We start from the raw sequence: 16,575 nt of genomic DNA, 5'->3' as shown, positions 1-16,575 counted from the left end.
ATAAACAAAATGTGCTATGTATGCATGTATGTACTATATAATGAATACTTCAAAAAGTTTGTGGAAAATTAAAAGACAAGTTTATTTTGGTACAAAATGTTGAAATCCACACAGTTTTTTTTCATAACTTGCATTTTCCATGAACTTCGTGAAGATCCCTCATTATCAAACCATAAAAAGAAATGAAATTCTGATACATGCTACAGTATAGTTGAACTGTGAAAAAAAATTAGCCTAGAAGTGAAATAAGCCAGACATAGAAGAACAACTATTGTGTGTGATTCTGCTTATGTTGAATACCTAGAAAAGGCAAATTCACAGAGACAAAAAGTAGAATAGAGGTTACAGGAGCTGGAGGGAAAGCGGCGAAGCGGAGTTGCTGTTTAATGGAACAGACTTTCTGTTAGGGATGATGACAAGCTCTGGTGACAGCTACACAACATTATGAATGTACTCAATGCCACTAAACTGTATACTTAAAATGATTAAAATGACACATTTTATGTTGTGTATATTTTAGCACAAATAGAAAACAACCCTACGGCTAGAACAGATGGGTCAGCCAGACTCAACTTCTCTCTTCCTCTCCCCTCAATCCCTCCCACCTCCCTTTCACGTCTCCTCCCGTCTGTTCCCAAAGTTCTGGCCTGAGCTTCTGGCTCCGCTGACATTGGTTCTTCATGGACCAAAGCTCATGATGACAGGAAGAAAAGAGAGAATCCTAATTGGAACTGACGCCTTTTAGCTACAGATTCTTTCTTCATTTATTGTACCTCTTAAATACATAAAATGCTTTGGGAAACTCACTTTTCTTCTCAGTACACATAATTACTAAAGAAAGTAAAGCAAAACAGACCAAATTTGCTTTGTCTCTGACTGCTTAGCCAGACAAATTTTGCTTTTAAAGAAGGAAAAAATGGTTATATTAATACTAAGACTAAAGAAGTCTAGAAAATATTATACTATCCAACTATTAACATTATATAATAAAGAATGAACCTGAAAACGGCATCCTCCCTGCCCTCCAACATGATTTTATACTATTAGGACTCAAAAAGGTTGAGACATGGTGTTAAGTCATCAACTGTCTCCCAGGTGGCACTGGAAGGACAACAAAACGTTTTTTGTATCTGTAAAACTCTGAGCTGGAAAACAAGAAAAGGTGTGTGTCATTGAACTAGAACCTTGGGGGAGTTCCTGGAAGCTGGAAAACAATGAGCTCGGACTGAAGAGGAGAACAAGCAAGAGCAAACTGCCCTTCAAACACCAACCCCAAGCACAGCTCTTCCCAAGGGAGCCTTGAGATGCCCCAGAGAGGGGCGAGGGGGTTTGGAGAACCACACCTGGGGAAAGGAGCAATTACGCCAGTGTGTTTCTTTCCACCCAGAATGTACAGGTTTGCTCCGATCTCATCCTCTCTGGAAAACACAAGAATGCAGATCAATCACAAGGATACATGGGAGGATCTGCCTTAATCCCCTCCCCATGGGGGCTGACATCCCGACCTTTAACTGCTGAAGATGAGGCTTTGCGAATGTGCAGGACATTTCCTACAATTATTTCTTTTCCTTCAAAGTCTCTGTGCTCTGTTTCTGAAGTTTTATTAGGTAGTCTTTGAATGTTTTGATTTCATCCTTCAGGTTTCTTAAACACTTTTCTAAACCTGGGCTAAATATCAGAATCACTTTTGGAGCCTTAAAAAGCTACTGATAGGCCGGCGCCACGGCTCACTAGGCTAATCCTCCGCCTAGCGGCGCCGGCACACCGGGTTCTAGTCCCGGTTGGGGCGCCGGATTCTGTCCCGGTTGCCCCTCTTCCAGGCCAGCTCTCTGCTGTGGCCAGGGAGTGCAGTGGAGGATGGCCCAGGTGCTTGGGCCCTGCACCCCATGAGAGACCAGGAAAAGCACCTGGCTCCTGCCATCGGATCATCGCGGTGCGCCGGCCGCAGCGCGCTGGCCGCGGCGGCCATTGGAGGGTGAACCAACGGCAAAGGAAGACCTTTCTCTTTGTCTCTCTCTCTCACTGTCCACTCTGCCTGTCAAAAAAAAAAAAAAAAAAAAGCTACTGATACTGCACACCCACACCCCACAAACCTGGATTTAACTGGTGTGTGGAAGAGGCAGGACATCCGTGCTTTAAAAGGCACACAGGGTGATTCTAATGTACAGTCAGACACATCTCTCTGCTGTGTATTCTATGAGAGATTCAACAGAACTTTCAGATCATTTGGCAGTCAGCTATGTTCAATGTATTATTTAGTCTGTTCAAGAGATTTTAAAAAATTGGGGGGCGGGGGGGCTTGTGGCATGTGGGCAAAGCCGCTGCCTGCCACGCTGGCATCCCATATGGGTGCCGATTACTGTCCTGGCTGCTCCACTTCTGATCCAGCTCCCTGCCAATGGCCAGGAAAAAGCAGCAGAAGATGGCCCAAGTGTTTGGAACACTGCCAACCACGTGGGAGACCAGGATGAAACTCCTGGCTTTGGCATGCTTCAACCCAGGCCTTTACAGCCACCTAGGGGGTGAACTAGGGGATGGAAGATCTGTCTCTCCCTCTGTCTGTGTAACTCTGACTTTCCAATAAATACATCTGTAAATAAATAATTTTTTTAAAAAAAGATGCTGGCCGGCGCCACGGCTCACTAGGTTAATCCTCTGCCTGCAGCACCGGCACACTGGTTCTAGTTCCAGTCAGGGCACCGGATTCTGTCCCGGTTGCTCCTCTTCCAGTCCAGCTCTCTGCTGTGGCCCAGGAGTACAATGGAGGACGGCCCAAGTGCTTAGGCCCTGCACCTGCATGGGAGACCAGGAGGAAGCACTTGGTTCCTGGTGCAGCGCACTGGCCGTAACAGCCACTTTGGGGGGTGAACCAACGGAAGGAAGACCTTTCTCTCTGTCTCTCTCTCTCTCTCTCACTGTCTAACTCTGCCTGTCCAAAAAAAAAAAAAAAGATGCTAGCACCCGCACATTGGAGTGCAGGGTTCAATTCCGGACCCTAACTCCAGATTCCTGCTAATGCAGACCCTGGGAAGAAACAGTGATGGCTAAGATAAGTGGGCTTCTGCAACTCAGCTCTTGACTTTGGCAGAACCCAACTCTGATCATTGCAGCATCTGGGGAGTGGACCAGCAGATGGGAGCTCTGTCTGTTTTACTCTCCTACTTGCTCTCAAATTAAAATAAGTAAGCAAATAAAAATAAAGGAGAAAGCAGCAGCTCTTTTTTTTTTTTTTTTAAATACTGACTTACTTATTTGAAAGGTGGAGTTACAGAGGCAGAGGCATAGAGACAGAGAGGGAGAAAGAGGTCTTCCATCCGCTGGCCCACTCCCCAGATGGCCTCAATGACCAGAGCTGGGCCAATTCAAAGCCAGGTGCCTATAGTTTCCACCAAGTCTCCCATGTGGGTGCAGGGCCCAAGAACATGGGTCATCTTCCACTGCTTTCCCAGGCCATAGCAGAGAGCTGGACCGCAAGTGGAGCAGCCGGGACTCAAACCAGTGCCCATATGGGATGCTGGCACCACAGGCAGTGCTTTACCTGCTACTCCACAGCGCTAACCCTGCAGCAGCAAATCTTTTAAAAAAGAAGTCTGTTGACGATATTATAATGAGTAGGTAGTACATGTAATACTAACAGGGTGGTGTAATTAGCTGCAGCACCAAACATCCTCCCAGATGTTTAAAACTTTTGGTGGGTGCAAACATTTTAGAGCACTGTATTGTAAATATACAAATCTTACATATTATAGGTCGAAATATCTTTTTCATCATTGTTGTCCCTCGGTTAGGACAGCTAACCTCTGAAAATATTGTTAATATGGAACAGGTAAGGTCTTAGCTATTCCAAATAAACAATCTTTTAATACTGACATGAAAAGATGGCAAGATGTACAAGATGTACTTATTAGGTGAGTGGGAGGAATGAAAAGTTGCATAACAACTTATAATATGATCCTGATTCTATTAAGAAAAAAAGTACATATATCTGTATGTATTTGCTTACATAGAGCACAAGAAGTTTGCTAAACTGATACCCACTGTTAAAAAAGTGCTACCTCGCCGGCGCCGCGGCTCACTAGGCTAATCCTCCGCCTAGCGGCGCCGGCACACCGGGTTCTAGTCCCGGTCGGGGCGCCGGATTCTGTCCCGGTTGCCCCTCTTCCAGGCCAGCCCTCTGCTGTGGCCAGGGAGTGCAGTGGAGGATGGCCCAGGTGCTTGGGCCCTGCACCCCATGGGAGACCAGGAAAAGCACCTGGCTCCTGGCTCCTGCTATCGGATCAGCGCGGTGCGCCGGCCGCATCGCGCTGGCCGCGGCGGCCATTGGAGGGTGAACCAACGGCAAAAGAAAGACCTTTCTCTCTGTCTCTCTCTCACACTGTCCACTCTGCCTGTCAAAAAAAAAAAAAAAAAAAGTGCTACCTCTTGGGGCCAACTCTGTGGCCTAGCAAGTAAAGCCACTGTCTGAGACACTGGTATCCCAGTGCCAGTTTGTGTCCCAACTGCTCCACTTCCAGTGCAGCTTCCTGCTAATGGCCTGGGAAAGGCAACAAAATATGGCCCAAGTGCTTGGGATCCGGCCCCTACGTGGGAGACCCAGATGAAGCTCCGGACTGCTGGCTTTGGCTGGCCCAGCCCTGGCCACTGCAGCCATCTAGGGAGTAAGCCAGTGGATAGAAGATATCTCTCTCTCTCTCTCTCTCTCTCTCTGCCTTTCAAATAAAATAAATAAATCTTTAAAAAAAAAAAAAGTGCTACCTGTGAAGAATAAGATTTGAGAGAGGGGATAACATGGAATTTTCATGTCCTAAATTTTATTTTCACATTATTTAAATAGTATAACCCTGTTATAACATTTTCATGATCTTTTAAAATTTATGAAACAAAGACAAAATGCTTCATGGTCCCACTCATCAGGACTTTTTATCATTCCTCTTCAGTTCAGTTCAAACATTTGGACTGCCTTCCTTGGAGAGAGCAAGAGAACTCTGGCTGGGGCGAGCAAGGGGTACTTGTGAGCTCTTCAGAAGGCAATCAGGGGCAGAGCCTGCACCCAGGAGAGACGTGTGGGCGACAGTTACATGCAGGCAAGCCACCAGATTCTGGGTGGTAATGACAATGAAAGGATTGCTGCAATCCTAAGTAAATAACACAGTGTTCTCCAGTTTTTAATGTCCAAGTCTCAGGTCTTTGGCGGCACAGTTAAACAATTTTGAAAACTCAAAATCACTGAAGAAATCAGCAACTTCCTACGATAAAAGATCTGCAGCCCTTAGAAAGCATCTGAAGTTGCCGCACCATTCCTCTTACTGTCCTTCAGTAGCGCAGCATCCTTGGAATAAAACCCCCTACTGTTCTTTAACCTCCTGAGCAAGATCTGGATGGGTCTCTGGTACTTTCTTGACTTGATATGTTGCCTCTTTTCTCTCTCAAGCAGTATCCAGTTCTACATCAGGCCCTGAGGCTGCAGAACTCAAAGGTATGTCTGAAAGACATCACTGTTCAAGCTGTGTCAGAGACTGCTACCCTTGTCCTCAATGCTTCCTTCCTTTTTTTTTTTTTTTTTTTTGAAAGGCAGAGTGGACAGTGAGAGAGAGAGAGAGACAGAGAGAAAGGTCTTCCTTTTGCGTTGGTTCACCCCCCAATGGCCGCTGATCTGAAGCCAGGAGCCAGGTGCTTCTCCTGGTCTCCCATGTAGGTACAGGGCCCAAGCACTTGGGCCATCCTCCACTGCAGAGAGCTGAACTGGAAGAGGGGCAACCGGGACAGAATCCGGCACCCCGACCGAGACTAGAACCCGGTATGCTGGCACCGCAAGCGGAACATTAGCCTATTGAGCCACGGCGCCGGCCCAATGCTTCCTTCCTAATAAAAACCTTTGCTTTTAAACTGTACACAAAGATCCCCACAACAAAGTCCTCTCTTGCAGAAAAGTGTGGCCATGTGACTAAGTTCTGGCCAATGAAATGGAAGCCAAAAATTCCCTTAAAGCCAGAGAGGGTTGGTCTAGGGGAAAGAACACTTTGAGCTGAAAGCCGAAAGATCAGTAGTGGAAGCCATCTACCTACTCACTCTGCAAATATCTCCTGAGTACCTACTATGTGCCAGATCCCGTTCTAGTGGAGATGGAGCAGTAAAGCATAGACCACGGTTTCTGTCTCCCTGGAACTCACATTTTGGTACTGAAGACAGTAGCAGTGAGCCTCTGTTACTTGTTCATGTTTTTGGTAGAAAAATCACATTTCTACCTGTGCCACAGTGGCAGATTATTACCCTGAGTTGAATCACGAGGGCCAGTTTGGTTCAAGTCTGCTGATGACTTCTAAGAACAGTCAGTGAGGCCACATGTGACAAAAGTCTGTCAACACTGCAGCGTGGAGAACGTCCTGCTCATTTTTGTACTTCTATCACCTAGTACAATGGCATTTCAGTAGCACTCAAAAACTGGTGAGATGAATTGTGATTTTCAAAAACAGTCAATACAAATATCAAACCCTGTGATCAGTGCTGAAATACCATTACAAGTTGACTCTATTCTTCTCTAAATTTAATCTGAAACATCTAATTTGAAGAATTACACTGTACCTGAAGGGCCAGCTATAAAAGCAAAAATAACACTCAGTTCTACTCAGGAGTGATAACTCAGAAAACCTAAGCACAGTGAAAACCTATCTCTGGATTACATTATAAATATAAGAATATGTTTATTTATCTTATTAGTTATATTAATTTGGTTTAAATATGGGCAGTCAAGAACAAGGGACCACACTGGCTGTCAGTTTGTGAGTATATAATAACCAGCAACTAGAGGAAGGGATGGTTCAGGGGATGGAGACGCAGAGGGAGGAAACCTACGATGAAAGTTTTGTAGAGTACCGCATCCTCTTACAATGCAGTAGTCTCATTAAAACATCATAAAATACGTTCAGCAGATTTAAAACATGGCTTCACCACATGTTTTCTAAATCTATTATATATTTAAGAGAAAAACCATACGAGAATAGTGTTTGGTATCAAGAAAGAGTGTTGAAGATACAAACTAATGATTTCCTTACAGCATTTGAAAATTATTAAAGAATAAAATTTGAATTATCTCTAAAAATAAATTTCCTGTACTTCAAAGAGAAACGATAGTAAAATTTCATGTAAAACATCTGTTTGTATACCTTTATAATTTCTGGAGCTATTCAAAGGTTTTGAACACATGGACTTAATCAATAAAAATAAGGAAAAAAATTAGCATCCTGAGTCTGTGAACAAAACCTATGTGAAAAGAACAAAAACTCTGGCTACCTTAAATCTCCACAAGAATGTAAGGAGGGAAGACAGGGCCAGGACACTCAGATCTGCCAGTAAGGAGCTGTTTAACATTTGGCCCTCACTCAGCTTTTCCATCTGTAAATTTCAGGAGGTAAGCCCAGAATGACATCTAAGGTTTATTCCAACTCTAATATACTTAGAATTATCTTTTAATAAATAAATATGTTGTTCTTTATGAGAAAACAAGGTCTGATATGTGCAAGGGAAAATAATTCCCAAGGAATGGAGAATGTTATTTTAGTATTCCAGAGTTCACTTTCTATTGCAACTCACTGGCAAAACATTGATTCTAAGTTTTAACCCCTTCTCTGAGCTTTAGCTTAGTTTTCTAGAGCTGCCATAACAAATTGTCACAAACCTGGTGGCAGAAACAATACAGATTTATTTATTAATTCGCAGTTCTAGAGGTTGGAAGCCCAGAATGCGTCTGTTGGGCTAAACTCAAGGTGCTAGCAGGGCTGTGTTCCTTCTAGTGGCCCGAGGCAGAATCCATTTCCTGGCTTTTTCCAAATTCTAGAGGCTGGTGGTCCTCTTCCTCTGTCTTCAAATGTCACAGAGCTGCTTCCTTTCTGTGGCCACATTTCCCTCTGACTACAGCTGGATCAGGTTCTCCATTTTAAAAATCCACATGCTGTCCGGCGCCGCGGCTCACTAGGCTAACCGGTGGTGCCAGCACTCTGGGTTCTAGTCCCAGTTGCAGTGCCAGTTCGGTCCTGGTTGCTCCTCTTCCAGTCCAGCTCTCTGCTGTGGCCCGGGAGTGCAGTGGAGGATGGCCCAAGTGCTTGGGCCCTGCACCCGCATGGGAGACCAGGAGGAAGCACCTGGCTCCTGGCTTCGGATCGGCGCAGCACCAGCCATAGCAGCCATTTGGGGGGTGAACCAACGGAAGCAAGACCTTTCTGTCTCTCTCTCTCTCGCTCGCTCGCTGTCTAACTCTTCCTGTCAAAAAAAAAATTTTTTTTTAATTTAAAGAACCCACATGATCGTATACAGCCCACCTGGGGAATGCAGGACAATGACCCCACTTCCACGTCTTTAATCTTACCCACCTCTGCAAGGGTCCTTCTGCCCTATAAAGAAACACACACACACAAGTTCTGGGGATCTGGATATGCACATCTTTGGAGGGGTTATTATTCCACCTCCCATAGACTACGATCACAAGAATTTCTCCCACGCCTAGAATTCTGTTCACTGCCTCCATTTTGCACTTAGGACTCTTACCAGTCTTTCCTATCATTCCCTTTACCATCCATTTACCATCGTTTACCATCCATTTGGATAATGATGTTCTACCCTGACAGTAAAATAAATCCAACATTTATATATAAATATTACATATCAATATATATCAATCTCAATATATATCAATCTCAATATATATCAATTTCAAGTTCCTTCAGAATTTGAAAATACAGTTGATTTCTGAGTTTTGTAGAAAGTTAAAAGTATAAGTTGATATGCATAGATGTATATTTTACTACTTCATCAAATTTACTCACTCACTGAAAAACTATTTTACAAACTAATCTGAGCCCCTTGTGTGATTCTGAAATAACATCAGCGTGCTTATATTGAACACACAAGTATCTTTTCTTCTTTAAAGAGTTTTTTTTTTTTTTAATCAAAAGGCAGAGTGACAGAGAGGGAGGGAGAGGCACACAGGGAGATCTTCTATCTGTTGGTTCACTCCCCAAATGGCTACAACAGCCAGGGCTGGGCCAGACCAATGTCAGGCGGGGGATTCTATCCAGGTCTCTCACATGGGTGGCAGAGCCCCAGGTAGTTGGTCATCATCCGTTGCCTCCAGGCACATTAACAGGGAACTGATTCAGAAATGGAGCAATCAGGACCCGAACCAGTGCTCCAGTACAGAGTGCAGAACTCACAAGTGGTGGCTTAATATGTTGTACCACAAAGCCTGCCTGTTTTTTTATTTTAATTTTTAATTCTAATTTGTAAATTTAAATTTAATTATTTTATAACTAATCTACAATAAATTGTACATGTTTAAGTATACAACTTTGTAAGTCCCAACATAGTATATACAAGGGTACTTCAAAAATTTTAAATTAAACTTAAATTGTACAATTAAAGGTAAGTTTATTTTAGTGCAAGAAATTTTGAAATCCATGCATGCATAGTCATACACCCATGAAGCCATCACCACACTCAAGATAATGAACATCTCATATCTATCACTAACAAACATTTCCTTGTGTCTCTTAATATACATCTCTTCAGCTCCAGGCAATCTATGACCTGCTTTCTGAATAGTTTGTATTTTTATAGAATTTCACATGGAATCATGTATGTCCTTTTTTCTACTGAGAATCAAATATGGTGTAGGTGTCAACATATTTGTTGCTGAGCACTATTCAGTATGTGGATATTCCACAAATTTGCCTATTGTTGCACATCTGGGTTCTTTTCAATTTTGGCCTGTTACAAATATCTGTGTACATGGCCGGCGCCGCGACTCACTAGGCTAATCCTCCGCCTGCGGCGCTGGCACTCCGGTTCTAGTCCCCGTGGGGCTTCAGATTCTGTCCCGGTTGCTCCTCTTCCAGTCCAGCTCTCTGCTGTGGCCTGGGAGTGCAGTGGAGGATGGCCCAAGTGCTTGGGCCCTGCACCCGCATGGGAGACCAGGAGGAAGCACCTGGCTCCTGGCTTCGGATCGGTGCAGCACCAGCCATAGCAGCCATTTGGGGGGTGAACCAACGGAAGGAAGACCTTTCTCTCTGTTCTCTCTCTCTCTCTCACTGTCTAACTCTGCCTGTCCAAAAACAAAACAAAACAAAACAAAAAAAACTGTGTACAGATCTCCATGTGATCATATATGTATTTCTCATGTATAAATGCCTGGAAGTGGAAATGGTGGGTCAGTGGTAGGTGTCTATTTTAAGTCCTTAAGAAAGTGTCAAATTTATTTCAAAACTGGCTATGTGATTTTACATCCCCACCTTCAATGTACAAAAGTTTCACATATTTCACTTTCTCACCAACACTTAGTACTACCAGTATCTTTTTTTTTTTTTTAAGATTTATTTTTATTTCTTTTAAAGGCAAAGTTACAGAGAGAGGGAGAGACAGAGATTGATCTTCCATCCACTGGTTCACTCCCCAAATGACTGCAACCATCAGGGCTGTGCCATGCGGAAGCCAGGAGCTAGAAGCTTTTTCTGGGTCTCTAATGTGGGGTCAGGAGCCTAAGCATCGGGCCATCTGCTGCTTTCCCAGGAGCATTAGCAGAAAGCTGGATCACAAGGAGAGCAGCCAGGACTTGAACCAGCCCCCATATGGGACGCTGGGGTTGCAGGTGGTGGTTTAACCCACGCCACAACACGGGTATCTCTATCAGCCTCTTTGACTGAAGACATTCTAAAATGTAGCTGTCTTCACTGGGTTTTAACCTACACTTCCTCAGTGAGTAAAGCTGCTGGTCACCATCCCATGTGTTTATTTTGCCAGCCACATGTCTTCTTAGATGAAGTATCTGTTCACATTTTTGCCTACTTTTGTTTAGGTTGTTTGTGTTAATGAGCTAGCAGAGATCCTTAGATATTCTAAATACAAGTCTTTTATCAATGCATGATTTGAAAATATTTTCTCTAAGCCTATGACTTGTCCTTTTACTCTCTTAACAGTGGCTTTGAAAAGATATTAAAAAAAAAAAAAAAGACTAATTTATTTATCTGAGAGATAGAGTTACAGAGAGAGGGAGAGACAGAAAGCTCTTCCACCCGCTGGTTCACTCCCCAAATGGCCGCAACAGCCAGAGCTGGGCAAATCCGAAGACAGGAGCCTGGAGCTTCTTCTGGGTCTCCCACGTGGGTGCAGGAGCAGAGAGCTGGATCAGAAGAGGAGCAGCCAGGATAGGAATCAGCGCCCATAAGGGATACTGGTGCTGCAGGCAGAGACTTAGCCTACTACACCACAACGCTGGCCCCTTGAAAAGATAATATTGATGAAGTGGTGTACCTAAGAATCTTTACCAAACCTAACATCACAAAATTTTTTTTCCAGAAATGTTATAGATTTGGGCATTACATTTAGGTTTATGGTCAATTTTGGGTTAACATTTACATATGATGAAAGATATGGATCAAGGTTCTTTTAAAAAAGATTAATTAATGTATTTGAAAGGTAGAGTTACAGAGAGGAGTGATAGAGAGAGAGAGAAAGAGATCTTCCATCTGCTGTTCAGTCCCTTAGGAGCCTCAGTGGCCAGGGTTGAGCCAGGCCAAAGCCAGGAGCCTGAAACGCCATCTGGGTCTCCTGTGTGGGTGCAGGCGCCCAAGCACTTGGACCATCTTCTGCTGCTTTCCCAGGCACATTAGCAAGGAGCTGGATCAGAAGTGGAACAGCCAGGGCTTAAACTGGTGCCCACATCGGACGCCAGCATTGCAGACAACGGCTTTACTCACTGGGCCACAACACCAGCCCCAAGGCTCATTTTTAAAATATGAAGGTGAAAATGCATTAAAACTTTTTGTTTTGGGGGCCGGCGCTCTGGCGCAGCAGGTTAACGCCCTGGCCTGAAGCACTGGCATCCCATATGGACGCTGGTTTGAGACCTGGCTGCTCCACTTCTTATCCAGCTCTCTGCTATGGGCTGGGAAAGCAGAAGATGGCCCAAGTCCTTGGGCCCCTGCACCCACATAAGACCTGGAAGAAGCTCCTGGATCCTGGCTTCGGATTGGCGCAGCTTCAGCCATAGCGGCCAACTGGGGAGTGAACCAGCGATGGAAGACCTCTCTCTCTCTCTGCCTCTCCTCTCTCTGTGTAACTCTGACTTTCAAATAAGTAAATAAATCTTTTTTAAAAAAGCTTTTTGGTTTTGGAAAGATTATCCATTTTCTAATTATCATTTTTCCCTGGACTCTGTTTCACAGATCTACTTGTTTATTATTACAGCAATTATCACAAATGTCATATATTTGTTAAATGATTTATTTATTTTAAAGGCAGAGTAATAGAGACAGAAGGGAAGACAGAGAAGAGAGATATCTTCCATCTGATGGCTGACTTCCCAAGTGCCTGCAACAGCCAGGGGTGGGTCAGGCCAAAGCCAGGAATCAGGAACTTCATCCGAGTCTCCAATGAGGGTGGCAGGGCCTCATGTACTTGGGCCATCATCTGCTGCCTCCCAGGAACATTATCAAGTAGCTGCTTCAGAAGTAGAATAGCCAACACATGAGCTAGAAATTCTGATATGTGATGTGGGCATCCCAAGCAATAGCAGTGCCACAACACCTACCTCAACACCATAGTTTGATTCCTGTAACTACAATAAGTTTTGGAAATCAGTCCTCCATCTCTGTTTTCTTTTTTTAAGTGTTTTGGCTATTCTAAGTTCTTTGTATTTTGATATACCTTTTAGAAGCAGCTTATTTATTTCTATAAATTGTCACTTTTTTTAAGCAATGAGTCTATATGTTGGGGGAAAACAGCAATATTGAGTCTCCCAACCCATTTATTTAGGTTTTCTTTAATTCCTCTCAGCAGTGTTTTACAGCTTTCAGTGTATGGGTCTTGCACATTAGGGAACAAATTTTTTTTTTATTTTATCAGGGTGAAGAACCTGCTTTCTGCCCAGGGCCATTTGGATATTTATAACGTCATTCACAGGCCATACAAAGTCATCAACTTAAAAATTAGCTTGCTATAGATTTACTGATCTCAAGTGCCACCTGGGGTTGCTGTGGCAAGGCCAGAGCAAATGATTTCATGGGCCTTAAATGGCCCAGGGGTCAAACATTCCCATGGCTTCAAATGTAAATGGTATTCTTTTTAAATTTCAATATCTGTTTGTTACTATATAAAAATACAAGTGACTTTTCCACATTGATCTTGTATCCCACTTTGCTAAGTGCACTGATTGTCCTGATAGCATTTCTGTAGAAATCACAGGCAATCGTGTCATCTGTGAAGAAGGAGTTGCACTTCTTCCCTTTTGTCTGTCTTGTCTTACTCCACTGGTTTTTCATAGATGTATTTTATTTATCAGATTGAGGGAATTCTCTTCTTTTCCTAATTTGCTAAGTTATTATCAACAAGGTATGCTGAGTTTTACCTACTTTTCCTGTATCTACTGAGATGATCATAGTTTCTTTTTCATTTTGTGAATGGGGTACATGACACTGGTTCTCAGATATTAAACCAACATTGCATCCCTGGGATAAATCCTCTTTGGTCATTGCCTTTTATTGATTTTATATGCTGTTGGATTCAACTTGCTAAAGTTATGTTAAGAATTTTACAAGTATGTCCATGAGGGATATTAATCTATAATTTTCTCTTCTGGTTTTGGTATCAGGGTATCACAGAATGAGCTAAGAAATTAATTTTATGGAAGAGTTTATGTAAAACTGGTACTATGACTGCCTGAAATGTTTGCTAGAATTCATCAGTGAAGCCATGTATGCTGAAAACTTTTCTTTGTGGGAATTTAGTTTCTTTGTTATTTGTTTCTTCTCAAGTGAGCTTTGGGGTACTTTGTGTCTTACAAGAAATTTCCATTTCACCTATGTGTCTAATGTGTTGGCAGGCATAATTCATGTCACTCTCTCATTTGTATGTACCTTTATCTCTTTCATTCCTGATATTGGTAATTTGCGTCTTTTCTCTCTTCTGGCCAGGCTCAAGGTTTAGCAATTTTACTGGTCTTCTCAAATAGTCAGTGTTTTATTTCATCGACTTTCTCTGCTATTTTTCCACTTTCTACTTCATTGACTTCAACTTTTTCTTTTATTAACTTTAGTTTTAACTTTCTTTTTTTAAAGTTTTTTTTTTTTTTTATTTATTTGAAAGGCACAGTTACAGAGGGAGAAAGAAAGAGGCAGAGAGAGAGAGATCTTCTATCCACTAGTTCACTCCCCAGATGGCTGCAATGGCCAGGTCTGGGCCAGGATCAAGTCAGGAGCCAGGAGTTTCTTCAGGAATCTCCCATATGGGTGCAGGGGCCCAAGCACTTGGACTATCTTCTGCTACTTTCCTCAGGCCATTAGTAGGGTGCTGGATCAGAAGTAGAGCAGTCGGGGCATAAACAGTGCCCACATGGGATGCTGGCATCACAGGTGGTGGCTTTACCTGCTACGCCACAATGCTGGCTGGCAACAGGTTTAATTTTCTCTTCTTTTCCTAGTTTCCTAAGGCAGAAGCTGAGAATACTGATTTGTGATTTTACTTCTTCAATATAGACAGCCATGAATTTTCCTCTGAGCATTTCTGTTAAGTGAAGCCCACACATTTTGATTTATTTTAGTCAGTACAAAATACTTTCTTAAAAAAAAAAAAAAAAGGTTATTTATTTGAAAGTCAGAGTTACAGAGAGGGACAGAGGCAAAAGAGTCTTCCATCCACTGGTTCACTCCCCAAGTGGCCACAACAGCAAGAGCTGTACCAAGCCAAAACCAGGAGTCAAGACCTTCATCTGGGTCTCCCACATGGGTTGCAAGGTCCCAAGCACTTAGGCTATCCTCTGCTACTTTCCCAGGCACATTAGCAGGGAGCTGGATCAGAATTGGATCTGCCGGGACATGAACTGGCACCCAAATGGGATGCCAGTATCACAGGCAGTGACTTTGCTATGCCACAATGTCGGCCTCTTGCCTAAGCTTTTATAATATTTATATATACATAGGATGCAGGCATCCCAGGAGGCTTTACCCACTACACCACAATGCTGGCCCCATATAAAACACTTTCCAATTTCACCTTTTTACTTCCTTTGACCACGGGCTTCTTAGAAATTTGTTAGTTTTTAAATGTTTAGGAGTGTTCCAGAAATATTTTTTATGTTTACTTATTCCTTTTTATTTATTTGAAGTGGGGGAAGGGAGAGAGAGAATCTGGCTCATTCCTCAAATGCTCACAACAGCAAGCGCTGGGTCAGGCTGAAGCCAGGAGCCAGGAATTATACCCAGGTCTCCCGCTTATATGGCAGGGACTCAAGTACTTGAGCCATCATCTGTAGCCTCCCAGGCACATTAGCAGAAAGTGGAGAAAGAACTCATCCCCAGGCACTCCGAGAGGGGATGTGAATGTCCCAAGCAGCGGTTTAATCCACAGAACCACAACACCTGCCCCCCAGCTATCTTTTTAACGTTGATTTTTAATGTAATTCCCTTTTGGTCAGAATATATACTTTATGATTTTGGTCAATTTCAAAACTATTTCCACTGCTTTATGAATCAAAGTATTGTCTTGGTAAAATGTCCTGCATGCAACTGAAAAATAATGTGTATTCTCCTATATTGAGTAGAATATGACACAAATTCCAATTGGGTCTGTTGGCTGATAGTGTTATTCAAGTCTTCTAAACTGCTGTTTTTCTGCCAACTTGTTCTATTGAGAGAGGCAAGGTACTGAAGTCTCCAACTCTAATTGTAGATCTAGTTCTCCTTTCAGTTCTATCAGTTTCTGATTCATGTACTTTAAGGCAATATCATTAGGGACATAAATATTTAGAGCTATTGATTTCATTTGATAAACTGACCCTTTTATCTTATTAAAAGATTTATTCCTGATAATATGCTTTGCTGCAAAATCTAATTTGCTGAAATTAGTAGAGCTATTCCAGCTTTCTTTTGATTAGCATTAGAATAGATTATTCTTTTTTTAAAGTAGACTTAGACAACAGTACTTGGGTTTGTTTTATTTATTTATTTATTTATTTATTTTAATTTGAAAGGCAGAATTACAGAAAGAGGCAGAGAAAGAGAGAGAGAGAGATTCTTCTATCCGCTGGTTCACTCCCCAAATGGCTGCACCCGTCAGAGCTGTGCCAATGTGAAGCCAGAAGCCAGGAGCTTTTTCTGGGTCTTCCACATGGGTGCATGGGCCCAAGGACCTGGGCCATCTTCTACTGCTTTCCCAGGCCATAGCAGAGAGCTGGATTGGAAGAGGAGCAGCCGGGACTAGAACCAGCACCCATATGGGATGCCAGCACTGCAGGCTGAGACTTTAATCTGCTGTGCCACAGCCCAGCCCCAGAAATAGTCTTTTTACAATCTTTTACTTATAGTCTATCTGTACCTTTTTTTTTACAAAAAAGATTTTTAAAATTTATTTTATTTGAGAGTTAGTGTTACAGACAGTGAGATGGAGAGACAGAGAAAGGTCTTCCATCTGTTGGTTCACTCTCCAAATGGCCACAATGGCCGGAGCTGCACCGATTGGAAGCGAGAAGCCAGGCGCTTCCTCCTGGTCTCCCACGTGGGTGTAGGGGCCTGAGGCCATAGCAGAGAGCTGGAC

General features: G+C 43.0%; 1 protein-coding gene and 1 long non-coding RNA gene across 6 annotated transcripts in view; one reads left to right on the top strand and one right to left on the bottom strand.

The window, feature by feature from the left end:
- Window positions 1-13,028, top strand: part of LOC149126679 (uncharacterized) — a 59,201-nt gene extending 46,173 nt beyond the window's left edge. Inside the window, exons 2-3 of one of the 2 annotated variants that reach the window (XR_016234639.1) lie at window positions 5,435-5,476; window positions 12,892-13,028. This is a non-coding gene — a long non-coding RNA (uncharacterized LOC149126679). Of the gene's footprint in view, window positions 1-5,431; window positions 5,477-12,891 lie in introns of both variants that reach the window. The other variant, XR_016234640.1, reaches the window with a different exon arrangement.
- The window catches only part of FKBP5 (FKBP prolyl isomerase 5), a 131,157-nt gene that overhangs the window by 75,998 nt on the left and 38,584 nt on the right, over window positions 1-16,575 (bottom strand). The gene's annotated exons all lie outside the window — the stretch shown is intronic.

This window comes from Oryctolagus cuniculus, chromosome 5, assembly GCF_051225735.1.
Source record: "Oryctolagus cuniculus isolate XC-2025 breed Fujian yellow rabbit chromosome 5, ASM5122573v1, whole genome shotgun sequence".
NCBI classification, from domain to species: Eukaryota; Metazoa; Chordata; class Mammalia; order Lagomorpha; family Leporidae; genus Oryctolagus; species Oryctolagus cuniculus.
Note: the sequence above shows the minus strand (reverse complement) of the source record. Positions and strands in the feature narration are given on the sequence as shown.